The sequence below is a fragment of the Typopeltis vanoorti genome, chromosome 22, assembly GCF_054136105.1.
Source record: "Typopeltis vanoorti isolate ZY-2024b chromosome 22, IOZ_Tvanoo_1.0, whole genome shotgun sequence".
NCBI lineage: Eukaryota > Metazoa > Arthropoda > Arachnida > Uropygi > Thelyphonidae > Typopeltis > Typopeltis vanoorti.
The window spans coordinates 90262501-90281885 of record NC_143570.1 but is presented as its reverse complement, the minus strand read 5'-3'; the positions used below and the strand labels follow the sequence as shown (position 1 = coordinate 90281885).

General features: G+C 34.0%; 1 long non-coding RNA gene across 2 annotated transcripts in view; it reads left to right on the top strand.

Moving 5' to 3' along the window:
* Positions 1-5996: 5996 nt before the first annotated feature.
* The window catches only part of LOC150094560 (uncharacterized), a 34088-nt gene continuing 20699 nt past the window's right edge, over positions 5997-19385 (top strand). For both annotated transcript variants that reach the window (XR_016550231.1, XR_016550232.1), the window contains exons 1-2: positions 5997-6124; positions 9694-9791. This is a non-coding gene — a long non-coding RNA (uncharacterized LOC150094560). The remainder of the gene's footprint in view (positions 6125-9693; positions 9792-19385) is intronic.

The following is a 19385-nucleotide window of genomic DNA, read 5'->3' as shown; positions in this document are numbered from 1 at the left end:
TCCAAGAAGACTGCCCCAGAATGTTGGTGCCATTCTTACCCTTGGGTGATGTATTCAATGATTCTGTAAATTTGGAGGGTCGTGGAATGCTGTTTTCTGAATCCGAATTGCTCGTCTTGTATGACTTGGTTGTTATCTGTTGCTTCTTAAATTCGTGTTAGTATAGCGCGTTTTCGGCTATCTTGCCTACACACGATAGAAGGCTGATAGGCCGATAATTCTGTAGGAATTGAGCATTTTCCCGAGGTTTTGGAATTAGGAAGACATCTGCAAGCTTCCATCGCTCTGGGAAATAATTTAGCCGAAGGATGACATTAATGATGGCTACCAGATGTATAATCCCTTTACGTGGGAGTAGCTTGTGCACCTTGTTCTTTATACCATCTGAACCCGGAGCCTTTTTTTTTCTTTAGTTTTCTTATGATGTCATATATTTCTGTTGGAGACAGGGATTTGTTGTTGGATTGGAGTGAAGCGTTTTGAGTTATCTTACGCACTTGGGTGTGGATTTTTCTTATGAAGCTTAAATCTACATTGGCATAATTGGCATAACCTAATTCCAGCTGTCTTTCTAAGCTGTCTGCAAATGCTTCAACCTTTTCCTCGTCATTGTAGACGACTCTATATTTTCCTTGGATTGGGGGAAGTGTGCTAGGTTTTGAACGAAGTGATCTCATCATTCTCCACAGTGATTGATCCTGTATTTAATTGGTGCATTTTGTTATTCCAGAGTTCGTTACGGGAATCCTTTAGGGCATACAGAACCTGATTTGTAGCTCTGTTAGCTGCCTGCTTATCTGCGGGATCCAGTGTTCTCTGACATTTTCTTTTTAATCTGTTTTCTCTCGGATGAGACATTTTATGTCCTCTTGGAGTTTATTTGGTGGTGCGCATTTAGTTGTATGTGTTACCTATGATACCTGCTAGTACTTGCTTTTCAAAGGATTTTACTGCTTTTTCTATGTCTTCAGTGGATATTATATGTGGTACAGGGCCAAGAATTTCTTGGAAGGCTAAGGGAAGTTGTTTCCAGTTTATAAAGGTAAAGGTGGAGATATTTTCCGTTAAATCTTGTGTGGTGCCTAGTTGCAATATGATGGGGTTGTGATCAGAACTTAATTCGTTGACTGCATGTATTTGATAGCTGTGCGCTATGTTTTTTAATATAGCTATATCAAGCACATCAGGATGTCCGGTTGCTCCGTAGTGTGTTGGTTCTGTGGGTCCTATTATTGCTATGTTTCATGAAGTAGTACAATAGTTGAGCATTCTTCCGTTGATATTTGAGTTTCTGCTGTTCCAGGCTGAAGGTTTGGCATTAAAGTCTCCGGCTATAATTACTTCTTTACCTGCATTTAATATTTCGTCCAGATCTGATTCTAGGAGATTTTTATCGGGGGGGGGGGGGATTGTAGGCTGCAAATACCATGATGTTGCTTGTGTTCTCCATGTGTATTTCAATTCCTGTTGTTTCCATGTGTTCTGTTTGAGGTGTGGCGATTGCGTTGTGTTTTGTACTTCTTTTAATGAAGATGGCAGTTTCTCCTCCTCTTGCATAGGTTCTATCTGTGTGGTACATGGTGCAGTTGTTGATTTTTGTCTTGTCAGATGGACACAAATGTTCTTCATTTACTAAAATGATGTCTGCTTGGGTTTCTGCTGCGTAGTTGGGTAGTCCGTTAGCATTCCAGCTGATGATATGTAGAGAGTTGGGTTTTATTTTGCTTTTATCCATTAAGGATTGCAGAGAATAAAATCATGTCCTTGGCCTCTTGTGTTGGGTCAATTTGTCGGAGTTCTGCAAGCATCTCACCTATACAGCTTGTTATGTTGAGAAGATTGGTCTTGTTGGTTTGCTGTTGGTAATTTGTTTTAGGTTTGGAGTCTTGTTGTTGGGTTGGTCTTGCAACTTCTGCGTATGATCTTCCGTTTGTTGTGGAGGCTGTGATTTGTTGGGTGGATGTGCTTTCTTGTATGAGCTTGCTGTTTTGGGGTTGTATCTTCTGGTTTTGAGGATGTGCTGTACACGCTCTGTAGTTGGCGGGGTGTGTGCCCACGCAGTTAGCACATTTCGCTGACTGGGTGTGTGGTTTCTTGCATTCTAGTGTGGGGTGTTTTCCTCCGCATTTCACGCATCGGAATTCTGCTTTGCAGCATAGCTGTGCATGACCGAACTTCTTTCATCTGTCACATTGTGGATTTGCGTCTCAGAGATTCTACTTTTATAATTAGGTCGCAAATGGTTTGGAGATCGTATATATCTTTCTGGTCTTTTCAAATTTCGACTAGGATCAAGGGATAGGGAGTCTTGTCAGCTCTGTGCATTCGGCTTACTTTAATGGGGTTAAATCCTTTGTTAGGTAGGTCTGTGATGACTCTTAGTGCTACTTTCAGATGTTTATCGCTGTTGAGTTGGAATGTGATACGGTAGGTTGTTGTTATCCAAGAATTTTGTTATGTTTCTGTAGTCTGTCGATGTCTAAGGTTGAATTCGAATTCCTTCTTCTGTGTTTGTTGCCTTTGTGAAGGTGATTCCTGTTGTTTTCAAAGCGGTAGTGATCGATGTCCAGGTTCCTTGGCCCTTAGGATGAGTGGGGGTATTCTTTCCTTTGTTCCTTTGTCTGTTTCTGTTTCTCTTTCTCTTTGGGTATTTCCGTCGTGTTAGATATTTTTCTTTTCTTTTGTACTTTCTGGAAGTCTGTGTGCGATTCTGCTGTTTGGTAGGCGTTGCTTTGTGTTGCTTGTTCTTCTGATTGTGGCAAGAATGCTAAGTCTTGTTGAGGGTGTGTGTGTAATCTTCGTTGTTTTGGTCGTCCATGATGTCGTCTGTGACTGCTACGTGGGGAAATGTGCCGTACAGTTTTACCTTCCCTGGCCAGTTATCGTTTAAGAGTTTTCCTAACCTTAGGAACTCTCTGTAAGTTAAATAGAGAATTGATTGCTACCTACATTAGTAAATTTTTCTGATTTCTGGCACTCAGAAACGCTCCTGTAGTCCTTTTTGTAATAAGGTTGCAATACTTTGAAAATAATCAGTAATCCTGAGATACGAATATACACTATTTTCATCAAAATATCAGTGAATCACCAACTCAATCAATCAAAACTCACTCGGTGTCACTTAATCACTCTTAGATCAATAATTTCAGCAGAGAATCATCACTACTCTACACGTACGCGAACCGCCGTTTTCCGTTAAAAAAACAAAAAAATTACATTAGATGCTGGTGATTTGTGATGTGTATATTAATGTTAATGATATATAAAACTTTCTTGGCATATTTTCCAGAGTTCGTGTTTTAATGTTCTGTAATTATCAACGTGTTTTAAATTTCTTAGGGTTATTTAGTTGCTTGGGTATCTGATGTGATCTCACAAAAGAACCGTATGTTCTTTTGTGTAATAATAATAATAAAATTATAGAATAAAAAAAAGAATATACTATGAAACCGCCAGAAGGCATTTCAAATTAACTCTTGAAGAGATTGAGCCATCGTTTGGGAAAGAATAGAAATACGTAGATTATAAAAGTGTGGGCAGGGAAGGAGTTTTTGGTAAGCTTTTGTTGTTGTTTTTTTCCCCAGCACAAATTTACTTTTACTCATTACATTCTTAACAGCGAATTTTTGTTGCAAATATTAATAATAAAATCCAATGTTTTATTTTTTTATTTAAATCAGATCATGAAATGTAATACGTTAAGCCTAATAGAACGTAACGTTTCGTACTTAGCAACCGAACTAAATACAAAGTTATTATTATTACTATTATTTGGAATATTTCTCAATATATATACACTGTGTGTGTGTGTGTGTGTGTGTGTGTGTGTGTGTGTGTGTGTGTGTGTGTGTGTGTGTGTGTGTGTGTGTGTGTGTGTGTGTGTGTGTGTGTGTGTGTGTGTGATTCATTCGTCACGAATGTGTTTGTTCTGCCACATTAATCAAATAACAAATTAATCACAGCAGTTATTGAATTGAGTGAGGAAAACCTGCAGACTTGTACTTGATTCATATATATATTGAACTGGTCTATAGCTCGACCAGTTCACAGATATTCTTTGATGTAGGGGGTAGGGGTAACTGCGACTCGATTTAAAAAAAAAAAAAAACATAAAATACATCGTTGACACATTGGAAATACATTTATTAACTGTACTAAAATTTACAAATTTTTCGGTTTAAATATCTTAAACCAAAGCAAAAAATTAGGCAACAGTAACAGGTTTCTGAACGAGCAACGACCAAAAATTAATTCGAAATCAAACGCATAATTTCTGGCAGCGCTCGCCCATGTTACATGACGCGATTTCATTGCAGCATTGGTTCTGAACACACAACATGCCCACTTTGCACTGCGCACTCCGTCATGCCACGCAAACGCCAACGAAAGCTTCCAGAAATACCTCGGATCAGATTCGAGACTATTGTATGTTATGAATTACAGTGTTTTTACTGTACAAAGTTTTCTGCTTTTACAGAAACATAATAATTTAATTACGGAAAATGAAGAATTTTAATATTTTTTCTATCGTCAATAACCGAAAAAAATATTTTTCGGTTATTGTCTTCACTACCAGGTTGTAGTACACTTAAGTTGACTAGGAAAAGAAAATATGTCGGATCATTTTTTCAATATGGATTTACTTCTAATAATCATGATGGTGTGGAAAAACTTCTTTGCTTAATTTGTAATGAAGTTTAGGCTGCGGAGAGCATGAAACCAGACGAACTAAAACGATGTCTTAATACCAAGCATCCAGCGTACTGCAATAAACCAGAGGAATATTTTGAATTATTTTTAAAATCTTCATATAGAGATTTTAAAATAGAGATCTTTATTTTGAGGAGTTTGTTATTGAAAACTAAAAGTATTTCTTGCAGCTTACGAAACTTCTTATTTAATTGCAAAAACTAAAAAGCCCTACGCGATAAGGAGATCTCGTGTTACCTGCTGCTATTAAAATGGCAGAAATAATTCATGGCAAAAAGTATGGGAATGAAATTCGTAAAATTCCGTTATCGAATGATACAGTTTCCAAAAGAATTTCTGAAGTTAGTAATAACCAATTTCAGCAGCTTATTACCAGGCTTATAAAGGCAGCCCAAAGTTTGCAATTCATTTAGATAAAAGAACTGATATTTCTAACATGACACAGTTGTTACTTTAAGATATGTTGATGAAGGAAGCATACATGAGGAATTATTGGTTTGTCGCCCTTTGGAAAGGCACACAAGAGGGAAGGATATATATCTTAAACTCCATGAATTTTTCACAAATGAAGGTTTACAGTGGAAAAATTGCGTTGGAGTCTGTACAAACGGCGCTGGAGCAACGAGGGACGAGAAAATTGGATCTGTAGCAAAAGTTAAAGCTGATGGCAATGAACATATCACTTATACTCACTGCATGATCTATCGGGAGGTATTCGTAACCAAAAAATTATCACCAGAGTTAGATATTGTGCTTCGCTATACTGTCAAAATCATTAACTTCATTAAAAGCCGCCCTTAACAGTCGTTTGTTTTCAAACCTTTGCAAAGACATGGACTCCGATTACAAAAGCGCATTACTACATGCGCAGATAAGTTGACTCTCAAGTGGGCGAAGTTTAAACTGGTTATTGAAATTGAAAGATGCAATTGTTATATTTTTGACCGAGCAGAAATCCGATTTTGTTCTTTTTTTTCATAATGACTTATGGCTCTCAAATGTACACTATTTTATCTTATTATTCCTCACTGATTGTCACTGGTGCACTAGTATTTTGACAGAATTCCAGAGGTGTCGCATAATTTTGCAACATTGTGTATATTTATGTCCTATTTAGTAAGAATGTATATGCAAAAATTATTATTAAAACTGAAATTTCTTATTATTTTTTTCAGATCATGGATTGGTTTCGTAAATGCTTCGTTTTTTTTTAATACATTATTATATGACATTGTATGAAAGTACTTTTTTTCAACCCAAAGTGCCAATGACATCCAGAATTACGATAGCCGTAGTTTGCACAGTGTTTAGCTACATAGTGTTAAGCCTCAACTTAGAAATTCTTAAGAGGAAATTCCACAACATTTGGATGAACCCAAGTTTAAAGAATGGAATTATACTAATTTTGACATGTGTAAGTAACGTATAAAATTCCTATAAATAAATAAATAAATGTAAATTATATATGAATATGTTAAAAAAAAACCGCTCTAACATTTTTATTTCCAAAGGGAATTTCCAATTCCCTTTGGAAATAAAAATATGGCGAATACCAGTCGAACGACGCATTCCTAATCTTAATTCATTGATTTCTGCTGCGAAGGATTTTACTGATATCAGCTATTTTGAACACTTGGTACTCATTAATGACCAAGCATTAGTTTGGTCGTAAATATGCTGAGGTTGTCTATAATTGCATGTATTTTGTGCCCTTTTCTCCTATTTTTTGAGGATGCAAATATCAAGTTTTATAGCAGAAAAACGCTCTGTCTTCAGTGGCCTTATAAAAGTTGCTCGCATCGTAGCTGAGATTGAAGCCAGATATTTCCAGCCGAAGAGTAAATGTTCGTCGTCTACAGCAGTGCTTCCCAAATTTCTGGTTGTCAGGGCCCCCTTTGCAAAAATTAAAATATTTCACCGCCCCCCTCGAAAAAAAATCATAATAGAGATATATATTATTATAATATTTATTGTATTTATATTCAATACAAAACATACAAAGCGAATATCGCAAAAATCAAATGCATATATTACATTTTTTGCCTCTTACCGTTTGGTTCTGAAGACGATGCGGGCTGTTCTGATAAAATATGAAATACTATCCTTTTTTTAGTCTGTTTCTGCTTCTTCTGATTGTTCGCGGGAATTTTTTTTTATTTTTTATCAGCCACTTATCCATCTCAGGGTTAAATTTTTTAACGCAGAATAGATCAAATAATATCACCACTTACCGATACTGGCATACCACAGACTGATAACATGAAATTAGTGAATATTACCTGAATAAGGGAATCCCCGGACCAGGAACATTTTTCTCTTTTGTGACTTTTCTCCCTTTACCGTAATTAAGCCTAACTCGAACAGACAGCAAAGGCAGGTTATTAAAACGTGCATATGATTGGTGCGGCATTAACAAAAGATCGCGCAACCGAAAGATAAAAGCATAGCTGACAATTGAGTTGAAATGCTAACTCTCTTCAACCGAATTCCATATGTGAAACTGCCATAACATTCATTATATATATATATATATATTACTTAGTTTTAGCACTTTTACGAATTTTAACACGTTCGGTTGAATTTTATTGCTGCCTTGGGAAATCGAACTCACACACATCTAATTAATAACAATAGTTTTTAGTTAGATACTGTGTTTGCCCATGCAACATATGGTTTTGTTTCAGTCTATATATACAGAATAGTTTCTGTATGAGGGGACGTGTGATTCATTAATTAGTGTGTTTTTATCCCAGTTGTCTCTAATTGCACTATTTGTTGAGAAATATATTACACAGACTCCTCATACCTTATTCACTGGCATAATAAAAGTACTTGTTTTTATTGCCTCTGCGGGAGGGCGTGTTGTTTACCACTGCAAGCGAGTTACTATCTCCCCACATGAACTTGTTTAAGCTTTTTTTGTTTTTCATGTGTGAAGTATATGCGAAACTTTTATTGGTAACAGAAAACTAGCTCGAATGACAGTGATAATATAAAACGAGTTTTGATATGTGTATAAAGTCAATATCAACAGTCCCTGATTAGAAACGCGTGATGAAAGGGACAGGAAGATTTGGAGCTTCCCTGGAGAGAGCATTCGAAGTAAATACAATTAACCACTGCTTTGAAATGAAACATATGAATAAGCAATATTTACTAATATTCATTAAGTGCCGAAATACGCTGGAAGCAAAGTTTGTAAACCAACACCAATGTGTGAATTTTTCCATTAAAATATAAAAATAGCAAAAAAGAAATAATAAATAATAAAAGTTAAATACGTTTGTTTTTAAATAAAAAAATCTACTTAGTCTTAAAACATTTTAAATTTATTTTCATTATTTCACGGGCCCCCTCAACAAAACCTACGGCCCCCAAGGGGGCCGCGGCTCACAGTTTGGGAAGCTCTGGTCTACAGTACCCTGCTACGGTGGTAATCTCAGAGATGAACCAGACCCTCCCTCCCACCCACTTTCTCTCTCTCTCTCCCTTCCCGAATGCAATAAATGTTAGTCTCATAGCTACGTATTTTTCTAAAATGAACTCTATCGGTCGGTTTCAAATGCGATCTGAAATCCTGGCTACTCACTCTTAATCGAATTTGAATATAATATTGCCATCTTAATTTAGAAAAACTTATTTACTAGAATTTATAATAATCGTGTGAATTTTAATCCTAGCAAATAAAAACAATTTTTCACTTTTGCAAATAATCAACCTCTGCGGTTAAATAGCGTTTTCGTAACGTATTCTCAAAGTGTTTGATTATATTTAGAGTTACCAACCTTCCTAGACTTTTGTGATTAATAATCTCGTTTTTAAAATCTAGTTTATTTATTTATCTCGTGCAAAAATTGTCAGGAAAAAATAGTCACCCTAATTATATGTTAAAACCAGTTCATTAAATTTTAGGGTATCTGTTTATATTTCGATATCTACACACTGTAAATGTCAATAAATATTGACAAAATTAAATTGATTTCCTTATTATGAATGTTGTTCATTTATTTAAATATTCCTTTGTCTTTTTTGTTTGTAATTGGTATGTCTCGAACAGACGTGTTGCGGTGTAATCCCCCCCCCCCCCCGTTACGCGTTAAAGATTTGGCTCAATTTCGTTTACAAAATTCTACTTAAATCAGAAACGAATTCGCACATTTAAATTTGTTCGATGGGATATTTATAAATTGTCCAATCCATCTTTGAAGAGTGTATGAACGAATGAAGAACATCCATGCCCAAGACTGCAATCGAATGTTAGTCACAACCGGGCCGTTAACTGTTTGTATAGTTGTATAAACTTATACAATCATATGATAATAATGGATTGAAATAAATCCTCAGTCTTTTATTCCCAACACAAGTCGGTAGGGCTGTTTTAGCATTAGTGCTAAAATCTACTTCCTTTGGGGACCCTGTTAGTGATAAAGGGTCATGTTGTCGTGGTCCTTATCACGAACAGGTAGATAATATTGTCTATAATAAGTGTGTTTTGCGGTCGATTTTCTTTTTAGTTGTGAGGTTAAAAACATAATTTTTCGGACTAAAAAACTACTATCCTGTGCAGCTAACTCAGGAACCGGCTTAAGATAGGCCTAGAAAAAAAAAGTTTTTCCTTTCGGCGAATAGAATCGAACTATAATCACCTTCTTGTGATCTGCGCACCGGAATAAGATGCCGTTTCCATAAGGAAGAAATTTGGAAGAAGTTAATCGGAAGTTATGATGTAATAAGAGGGGGGGGGATATCATTTCCTCGTTAATTCTTATATTCTGACATTTTAATGTACTTTAAATATTGCTCCGGTATGACATCACTGATTTCTCTTCGCATATTGTCTTTCTTACGCAATTTTTGTGTTTGTTATATATTAAATAAATATATATAAATAATAAAATTTATATATATATATATATATATATATATATATATATATATATTTTTTTTTTTTTTTTTTTTTTTTTTTTTTTTTTTTTCTTGCAGGTTATCATGGCTGTAATGGCGGTTCAGCCGCACGGAATTTCAGTAAGATATTTCTTACTGAAGTTATGCACCAACACCTCACCACTTGGCTGTGGACTGTAAGTTCCTTATTTTGCATGCTTTTTCTGGTAAAAGAATTTATAGAATATTCATTTTAGTTTGTTTGTTTTTTCATTTTATTTTATAAAATTTCTAATTTATTAATTATTATTTTATTAATCTATCGCACTTTTTATTAATGCACTTGAGGCCATAAAAAACACACAATTTCATAAGGAATTTTAAATATGGCATGTGATCTTGACTAATTGAGAACAGATTTCTGTGGGCTTGAAAAACTAGCTCATGATAGCCTTATAGGATTGACATCGAAGACTTTTTTTCAGCACAAGGGGTCACTAGTGGAAGTTATATAAGAGTGTGGTTAGCAAGGATGTTAGGACTAGATTTTTTTTTTTTGCTTCAGATGGTAAGTGGAATGGATTCCCAAGGAATTAGTTTTGAGCGCCCTGAACAATGAATGAGTTTAAAGAGAGGTGTGAAGTGTTTAAAGGCTAGTGTGGGTCTCCCGCGATGACTCTTCTGATTCCAGGAAGATACCTGTATAATAATAATAGTTTTCCTGCGAAATTAATAGCTTAAACCTTTGATAACTTCATGCATTGAAGAAACGTGTGCAATGAGTGAACTTCTGTGTGTTAAAAGTGTAACAAATAAAAAGATAAGTCTATTACGTATAAAAATCAATTTATTACATATGTGTAGAAATAACAAATAAGACTGAAGGATGTGTAAATATTTTTTTAAAAAAAATCTCCCAACGTGTAATTCTGCTTCCAAAGCAGTGCACAAACCAGGGATGAATTTTAAAATAACAGTGATACTCGAGCTGGATTCTCAGAATGTCGATGGAGCAATTGCAGGAATTGAAGTTTTTAATTATGCGATCAATATCAATGATTTCCACGAGTATTTAGAAATTGGTTTAAAAAATTACCATATTCATAAAATTTCAACCACTCTGCAAAAAAAAGTCGAACATAACCTAAGTACCTGTTGTCATTTGTTCTGCGGAGGTGAAAAACGGATTTTGGTTCGAAATACGGCTAATTTGATGCGTCCTTCCATCCAATTATTGAGACCCCACTCCATCATTTCTACACGTTTATAAAAGAAAAGAATAAATAGTGTACAGTGATAATCGAATAGTAATTTGCTTTTGACACGGAAGGGAGATGTGGAAAGAAAAGATACGGTGATCCATTGCTAAATATTTTTAATCCTACCACTGGTCATAGGTGCTAGGAACGAATAGAAAACGAAAATGTTTCCCTTAGTTCACCATATATCTTATTTATTTGCTTGCTTATTTTTCTTAAATGTTTTGCTTTGAAAAAAAAAAAAATCAAATACTCATGATTTAAGAATAATTTAATATGACAGATCTAATGGCACTTTATATTTTTTTAACAGTTAGAATGAATGTTAGAAGGCTTTAATTTTATTTTTAAATATTCATATTCATTATCATAGTGAAACTTCAATAACCTAATACTTAACAGTGCATAAAAATTTTATTTGTAACAAATCGTGTAAAACAGAACTTTTGCAATATTTTAGATATCCTGATTTCAAAAGTTAATTTGATATGTTTACGTGTTATGACGTAATGTTACTAATTGCTATTTTATTTAATAAATATATTTTTTTACTATAGGTGAGTGACCAGACAGAGTGGTGGTCATAAAATATATATCAAGATTTGATTATAAATTCGGTGCGTGTGTGTGTGTGAGAGAGAGAGAGAGAGATAATGATTTTCGAATGAACTAAATGACATATATTAAGTTGCATTTTGTATATTCTTCTGACTGCAAATTCAATTCAATCAAAAACACTTTTGATTTTAGATTTCAGGTGAACAGCATAAATGTTAAATTGCAGGGTACACGTTAGAATATCATAATCGTAGCTCAACTCTAAAAGTCTTCTATATATATATTCATTTTTCTAAATTAACTGACTTAAAACCCGAGAATTATAACACAATGACATTTATTTGAAAAAAACGCAACATATTTCATCAAGAATGACTTCATCAGTTGATAAGAACATAGAAAGATATTAAAAGACACTTAAATTAACATTCACACATCTAAAGCTATACAATTATAAAGCCATAATATTCGACTGTAAATTACAGTTATTATGAGCTTGAACTACAGTCCGAGTTAAAGTTCTATTGTTGTACACCTGTGCGTGTGTGGAATCACGCGATCTCCAGTATCTAATAGTAGAGTTGAAAGAGTCAGGCAAATTATAGCTAAGATTATTATTCAAATGAAAAGGGTCCAAGGTGATTTCTTTTGACTCGACAATGCGCCGCTCTATCTCATCATGGCAGATGCGTAGGTTTGAAGTTGATGTCCAATTTATTTCATGTTGGTGGCTTTCGTTGTTCGTGTTTATTGAAAGCAGGACATGGCCTGACAGAGCAGTTGCTCTGGTTCTTTTATAAGCAATGTCGCGTTGGTGCTCTTCAAGACGTAGTAAGATAGATTTCTCTGTCTGCCCATAGTAAGGCTTTCCGCATTCACAAATGACCTTGTATACACCTGCTGGGAATTGTAGAAGGTTGTGAGGTTGTTTATAGTTGTTGAAGCGTGATCTTATTTTTGGCAGAGTCGAGAAGCACGTTTTTATGTTAAACTTCTTTAGAATTCCACTCAGCTTTTTGGATAGTGTGCTGATATAAGGCAAGTCGATATGAACTTTGGAGTCGTCCTGTGTCTCTACGTTGCTACGTTGACGGCGGGATAATTGGTTGTTAATATTTTTTAGAGAGTAGCCATTGTTTTTAAAGGTCCATTTAAGATGTAGTTCCTTTTTCAGTTCTTCTTCATCTGACAGTACAGATCTTGCACGATTCGCTAGAGTTGATATAATATCCAACTTTTGCGCTGGATGGTGATGGGAGGACTCTAGCGAATTGTGCAAGATCTGTACTGTCAGATGAAGAAGAACTGAAAAAGGAACTACAACATCTTAAAACAATGGCTACTCTCTAAAAAATATTAACAACCAATTATCCCACCGTCAACGTAGCAATGTAGAGACACAGAACGACTCCAAAGGTCATATCGTCTTGCCTTATATCAGCACACTCTCCAAAAAGCTGAGTAGAATTCTAAAGAAGTTTAACATAAAAACGTGCTTCTCGACTCTGCCAAAAATAAGATCACGCTTCAACAACTATAAGCAACCTCACAACCTTCTGCAATTCCCAGCAGGTGTATACAAGGTCATTTGTGAATGCGGAAAGCCTTACTATGGGCAGACAGAGAAATCTATCTTACTACGTCTTGAAGAGCACCAACGCGACATTGCTTATAAAAGAACCAGAGCAACTGCTCTGTCAGGCCATGTCCTGCTTTCAATAAACACGAACAACGAAAGCCACCAACATGAAATAAATTGGACATCAACTTCAAACCTACGCATCTGCCATGATGAGATAGAGCAGCGCATTGTTGAGTCAAAAGAAACCACCTTGGACCCTTTTCATTTGAATAATAATCTTAGCTATAATTTGCCTGACTCTTTCAACTCTACTATTAGATACTGGAGATCGCGTGATTCCACACACGCACAGGTGTACAACAATAGAACTTTAACTCGGACTGTAGTTCAAGCTCATAACTGTAATTTACAGTTGAATATTATGGCTTTATAATTGTATAGCTTTAGAGTGTGTCAATGTTAATTTAAGTGTCTTTTAATATCTTTCTATGTTCTTCTCGCCTGATGAAGTCATTCTTGACGAAACATGTTGCGTTTTTTTTCAAATAAATGTCATTGTGTTATAATTCTCGGGTTTTAAGTCAGTTAATTTAGAAAAATGAACATATCCCAACCCCGAGTTAATAGTACTAATCATATATATATATATATATATATATATATATATATATATATATATATATATATATATATATATATATATATATATATATATATATATATATATATATATATATATATATATATATATATATATATATATATATATATATATAATAGATATAGATATATAGATATATATATATGAAAGAATGATCATTAACTCGGTTAACATACATATTTTTTTATGAAGAATTGAATGACTAGAACCGATATTTAAGTAAAAAAGGTTTTAATATAAAAACACTACTAGTTTTGGCCTGTAACAGCCTTCATCAGGTGACATTATAAAAGAAAGAAAAACACTAAACATTGAAGGTTAAAAGACTACGAACAACATAGAGTCTCTATACATAATTAGCATGAAAACGTCGTAGTTGTATTTGAAGCTGTTTTTTCGTTTGTTGTATTGTTGGGAGAATGCCTGCTTGCAGCATCACGTGAATGCCAGTACATGATTACAGCTGAATGACTATCTGGGAGGTTGTAGCTCAAGTTATTATTTAAATGAACAGGATTGAAGATGATTTCTCTAGATTACACGATTTTTCTCTCTAGTTCATCATTGCAATGGAAGATGTTAGTAGATTTTTCCCAGCAGACTTTGTGAGTTTGGTTTTCATCATTACAATTAGCCGAGAAAAGGATATGACTTGATAAAGCACTGGCTAGCTGGCTCTTGTAAGTAATGTCCCTCATGTGTTCTTCCATACGCAATTCGACAGATTTGTCTGTCTGCCCAAAATAAGGAACATCACAATCACACAATATTTTATATACACCAGGGTATTTGAGTTGATGATGACAAGGTTTTGGGTGGCTTATTAAGAAACGGATCTTTGGAAGTGGAGCGAACAAGTTTCTGATATTGTATTTTCTTAGAACTTTTGCTAATTTATGTGAAACTGTACTTATGGAAGGAATAGATATATTGCCTTTGAATCTATTTACTTCTGAGTGATGTCTAGGGGGATTAAGAAGGAATCTTTCAACGATTCTCTTGGAATATCCATTAACTTCGAAAGAAGTTTTGAGATGGTTTATTTCTGTAAGAAGTTCATTTGGTTCATCCAGAAGAGAACGGGCTCTATGTCCCAAGTTGCAAATATTCCAAGCTTATGAGGAGGGAAGTGATGGGACTGACTATGCAGATATCTGTTGGTATGTGTGGGCTTTCTACATATCGATATCTTGAGTTTACCAGAAGAGTAAGTCCCATCACTTCCCTCCTCATAAGCTTGGAATAATTTCCACCTTGGGAGATAGAGCCCGTTCTCTTCTGGATGACCCAAATGAACTTCTTACAGAAATAAACCATTTCAAATCTTCTTTCAAGTTAATGGATATTCCAAGACAATCATTGAAAAATTCCTTCTTAATCCTCCTAGACATTACTCAGAAGAAACAAATAGATTCAAAGGCAATATATCTATTCCTTACATAAGTACTGTTTCACATAAATTAGCGAAAGTTCTAAGAAAATACAATATCAGAACATTGTTCACTCCACTTCCAAAGATCCATTCCTTAATTAGCCACCCAAAACCTTGTCATCATCAACTCAAATACCCTGGTGTATATAAAATATTGTGTGATTGTGATATTCCTTATTTTGGGCAGACAGACAAATCTGCCGAATTGCGTATGGAAGAACACATGAGGGACATTACTTACAAGAGCCAGCTAGCCAGTGCTTTATCAAGTCATATCCTTTTCTCGGCTAATCGTAATGATGAAAACCAAAGTCACAAAGTCTGCTGGGAAAAATCTACTAACATCTTCCGTTGCAATGATGAACTAGAGAGAAAAATCGTGTAATCTAGAGAAATCATCTTCAATCCTGTTCATCTAAATAATAACTTGAGCTACAACCTCCCAGATAGTCATTCAGCTGTAATCATGTACCGGCATTCACGTGATGCTGCAAGCACGCACTCTCACAATGCAACAAACGAAAGAACAGCTTCAAATACAATTACGACGTTTTCATGCTAATTATGTATAGAGACTCTCTATGTTGTTCGTAGTCTTTTAACCTTCAGTGTTTAGTGTTTTTTCTTTCTTTTATAATGTTACCTGATGAAGGCTGTTACAGGCCGAAACTAGTAGTTTTTATATTAAAACCTTTACTTAAATCTCGGTTCTAGTAGTCATTTGATTCTTCATAAAATATATATATATATACATATTTTTTTTATGAAGAATTTTCATATATATATATATATATATATATATATATATATGAAATTAATGTGGTTTGAATGACTATAATGCGATAATAAAAAAGAATAAACTTTAATACTGAGATACTACTAGTTTCGTTGAAAAATCAACTTCTTCAGGTATCAAATATATATATATATATATATATATATATAAAAGCAATTTCAGCTAACGAACACTATAAATACCTAGGGATATTAGAAGCCAGTGATATTCTCCACTCGAAAGTTAAGCAACAGGCAGAAGAATACAAGTTAGAAATATTCTGAAAACAAAACTAAATGGATTATGTAATGAGATTGTATTTTTTTTAAATTTTTTTTCATAAGAAATTGTTTTACACCAAGTGTAAAACAATTATTAATTACACAAAGGTTCATTTCCGATTGGTGCAATGACTTTTAACTATTTTTTTTTTTTTAGAATCTGGAAAAATTATTAACTCAAGACTAATTAAAAAAAAAATATATATATATATATATTTAATAAAACTCAAACAATATATGCACTTTAAATACAATTATATAACCAAAATAAGTGGATCCAAGGCCTTCTAAAATAAATCTACACTTCAGAGATTTTCATATCCAAAATTATTAAAATCATTCATTCTATTATTGGAATTGTTTAACATATACTTAATCACGTCTACTAGACTAAACACCTTGTTTTTACAACAACAAAAATGTTTATTTGAGTCAGATTCCTTGTTAGGCCCTTTCCGAAAATATAAAAATTTTCTTCTTTTTCATGCGATCCTTTCTTATCACCCTTACGTAGCATACAATATTATTTCTCCTATCTATACAAAATAAATAACGGAAAAAACTCACGTACAAAGATTATTTAATAGTTTAATTTTCGCCTGTGTGTCACAGGCATCTTCAGTACAATAAGCTCAAAATTAAACACTAACTGACAATTCCAAAAAGCGCAACCTAAGTAGCTGGTGTAAGATAACTAAAAAGGTCAATAACTTTCTTAAAAAAAAAAAAATAATAATACAATAAAAAGTTAGGAAAGATTAGCTGATTTGTAAAGTACTATCTCCCATAAAGGGGATAGACGTAAGCCGTCGGATGTGTTTAAGTTAGGAGAATGAAGTAGAGTTTCACATGTTTCTTTATAAAGGCGTTCCATGAGAAACTGACTTTTGTGAAGAACTCGTCTTTCTCCAATGAACTCTGTGTCTAGTGAAGATGGCATGTTCAGAAAGTCCAGACTTTTCAGGTTTAAAGTATTCAATATAAGATTGGTGTTCTTCTAGCCGAATAGAGGCAGATCTTCCCGTTTGTCCGAAATAAGATAATCCACAAGAGCATGGAATCTGGTAGACACCTGGATGATTAAGATGTGGAAGCTTGTCCTTAGGAGAAGTGAGAAAGGTGGAGATTTTTCTAAACGGTCGAAAGGCAACAAAAATATTCAGTGGTTTTAAAACTTTTGCTATACTGATGTTCACTGATGCCTTGTACATAAGGGACAGTAATGCGCGTTATTTCCTCTGTGTTTGAAGAGGAAGACATATTAAAACTACTCAAAGTTCTTTTAATGAAGCAATTCTTATAACTATTAGATAGAAAGGAAGAAGTTATATATTGTAGTTCTTTCTGTAAAAGATCGTCTGAAGAACAAAAGTAGTGCGCCCGATGAACCAGTGTTTTAATAGTTCCTGCCTTTTGACTGGGATGGTGATGAGATTCCGCATGGATATAATGGCCTGTATGAGTCTTCTTTCTATAAACTGAGAAATGTAGGTTACCATCTGGTTGGCGATACAAAATAAATTCCGTTATTTATTTTGTATCGATATGTCTACTCACGGTATACCTCTTTTAAAACTTATTATTTCTCCTGTCTCACTGAAGTATAAATATTCTTACCTTCTTGCAATTCAGTCGACGCACAATTTACCAATTTTTGTGTCAGAGAAAAAGTTTCTCATTCTACTTCATAAACAGATCTAAGTAGAGCTCTTCATGTTAAGCCACTTGACAGTTTCAAATTTCACCAATTGCTTTTTCATAGTAATCCGGTGTCCTTAAGACAGAATAGTCAGCGTTTCCTTGAACATTCAATTAGAATACAGACTGCAACATCTATCTTCTTTTATTTACTAAATACTTTTAAAATCTTCCAGTAAGAATTTGACGTGAACAAGACGTGGCAATGGCTACAATACAATATGAATATATTAAGAAAGAAACAGGATTTATTCTAGCAGTTCAAGAACAGGCATTACAAAATAATGCAATCAAAGCAAAAATTTTGAACTTCAATAATAACAACAAATGCAGATTATGCGATCAGAAAGATGAGACCGTAGAAAATCAGTGCATGCAGCAAGATAGCTCAAGATAGCTCAGACTGATTATAAATACCGCCATGATTAAGCGTTCAAAATAATTCACTGGCATGTATGCAGAAAATATGGCTTTCCTTCTTCTGATGACTGGTGTCAGCATAAAATAGAGACAATAGAAAATGAAACAGCAAATATTCTCTGGACTCTAGAATACAAAGTGGTCAGCATTTGGAACACAATAAACCTAACATCATAATTATCGAACATCAACAGTTTTAGATTATATCATTATTATTATTATTATTCGTGACATCTCCAAGGAGTCTGAAGACTCATCACGGGAGGACACCCACTGTACAACTCTCCGTCTCCACCACTACACATATCATATAGTCTAAAGTTTTAAATGATTGGAAATTGGTAACATGTAAATTAAACTAATTACAAAATATACTACAGAGCTAATATTCATTTGAAATAATAAGAAATAACTAATTATTTGTTGTGCTGGCAAAAGAAGTTTCTAAAAGAAAACGCTAACAGAGAGAGTTCAAAACCTTGTTCGTCTCATATCCAATACTTAACTTGCTAATGCTAGAGAAAAATAAATAAATAAAATATATTTCAGTTACAGAAATAGGTTAAGAGCGCAAGGAATCGAAGGTAAAATTAATAGTCAGAGAAGAACAATCAGTTATTTTTTTATTTTCTGCTCAGTCATTCTAATTAGAATTATATGTATTAGTTTTAAAAAATAAATAAAATGGGAGCATTAATTTACTACAGTAACAATTACCCACGGGAACGAAGAGTTGCAACCTAAACTCACGATTTCTCACCTAGGTACAACAAACTGCGACCAGATATGAGACATATCTACAGTGTTGGGAAAATAAATTCACATACAATTTATTTATTTATTCATTTTGCTCAGTTATTCTGTTAGAATATGTAGGGAACTGAATTTAAAAGTAAAATTGAGAAAATACAACCAACTAGCATAGCGAACGGTAACGACACAGTTTAAATAACATATTTGAAAAATCTACAGTAAAGAAATTCACACAATTTATTTATTGATTAGAATTATATGTTTTGGTTTAAAAAAAAAATTAAAAAAAGTTTGTGTGTTGTAGTGTAATAGAAATTAACAAGCTATATTACAGAGCTAATATTCATTTGAAATAATAAGAAATATCTATTT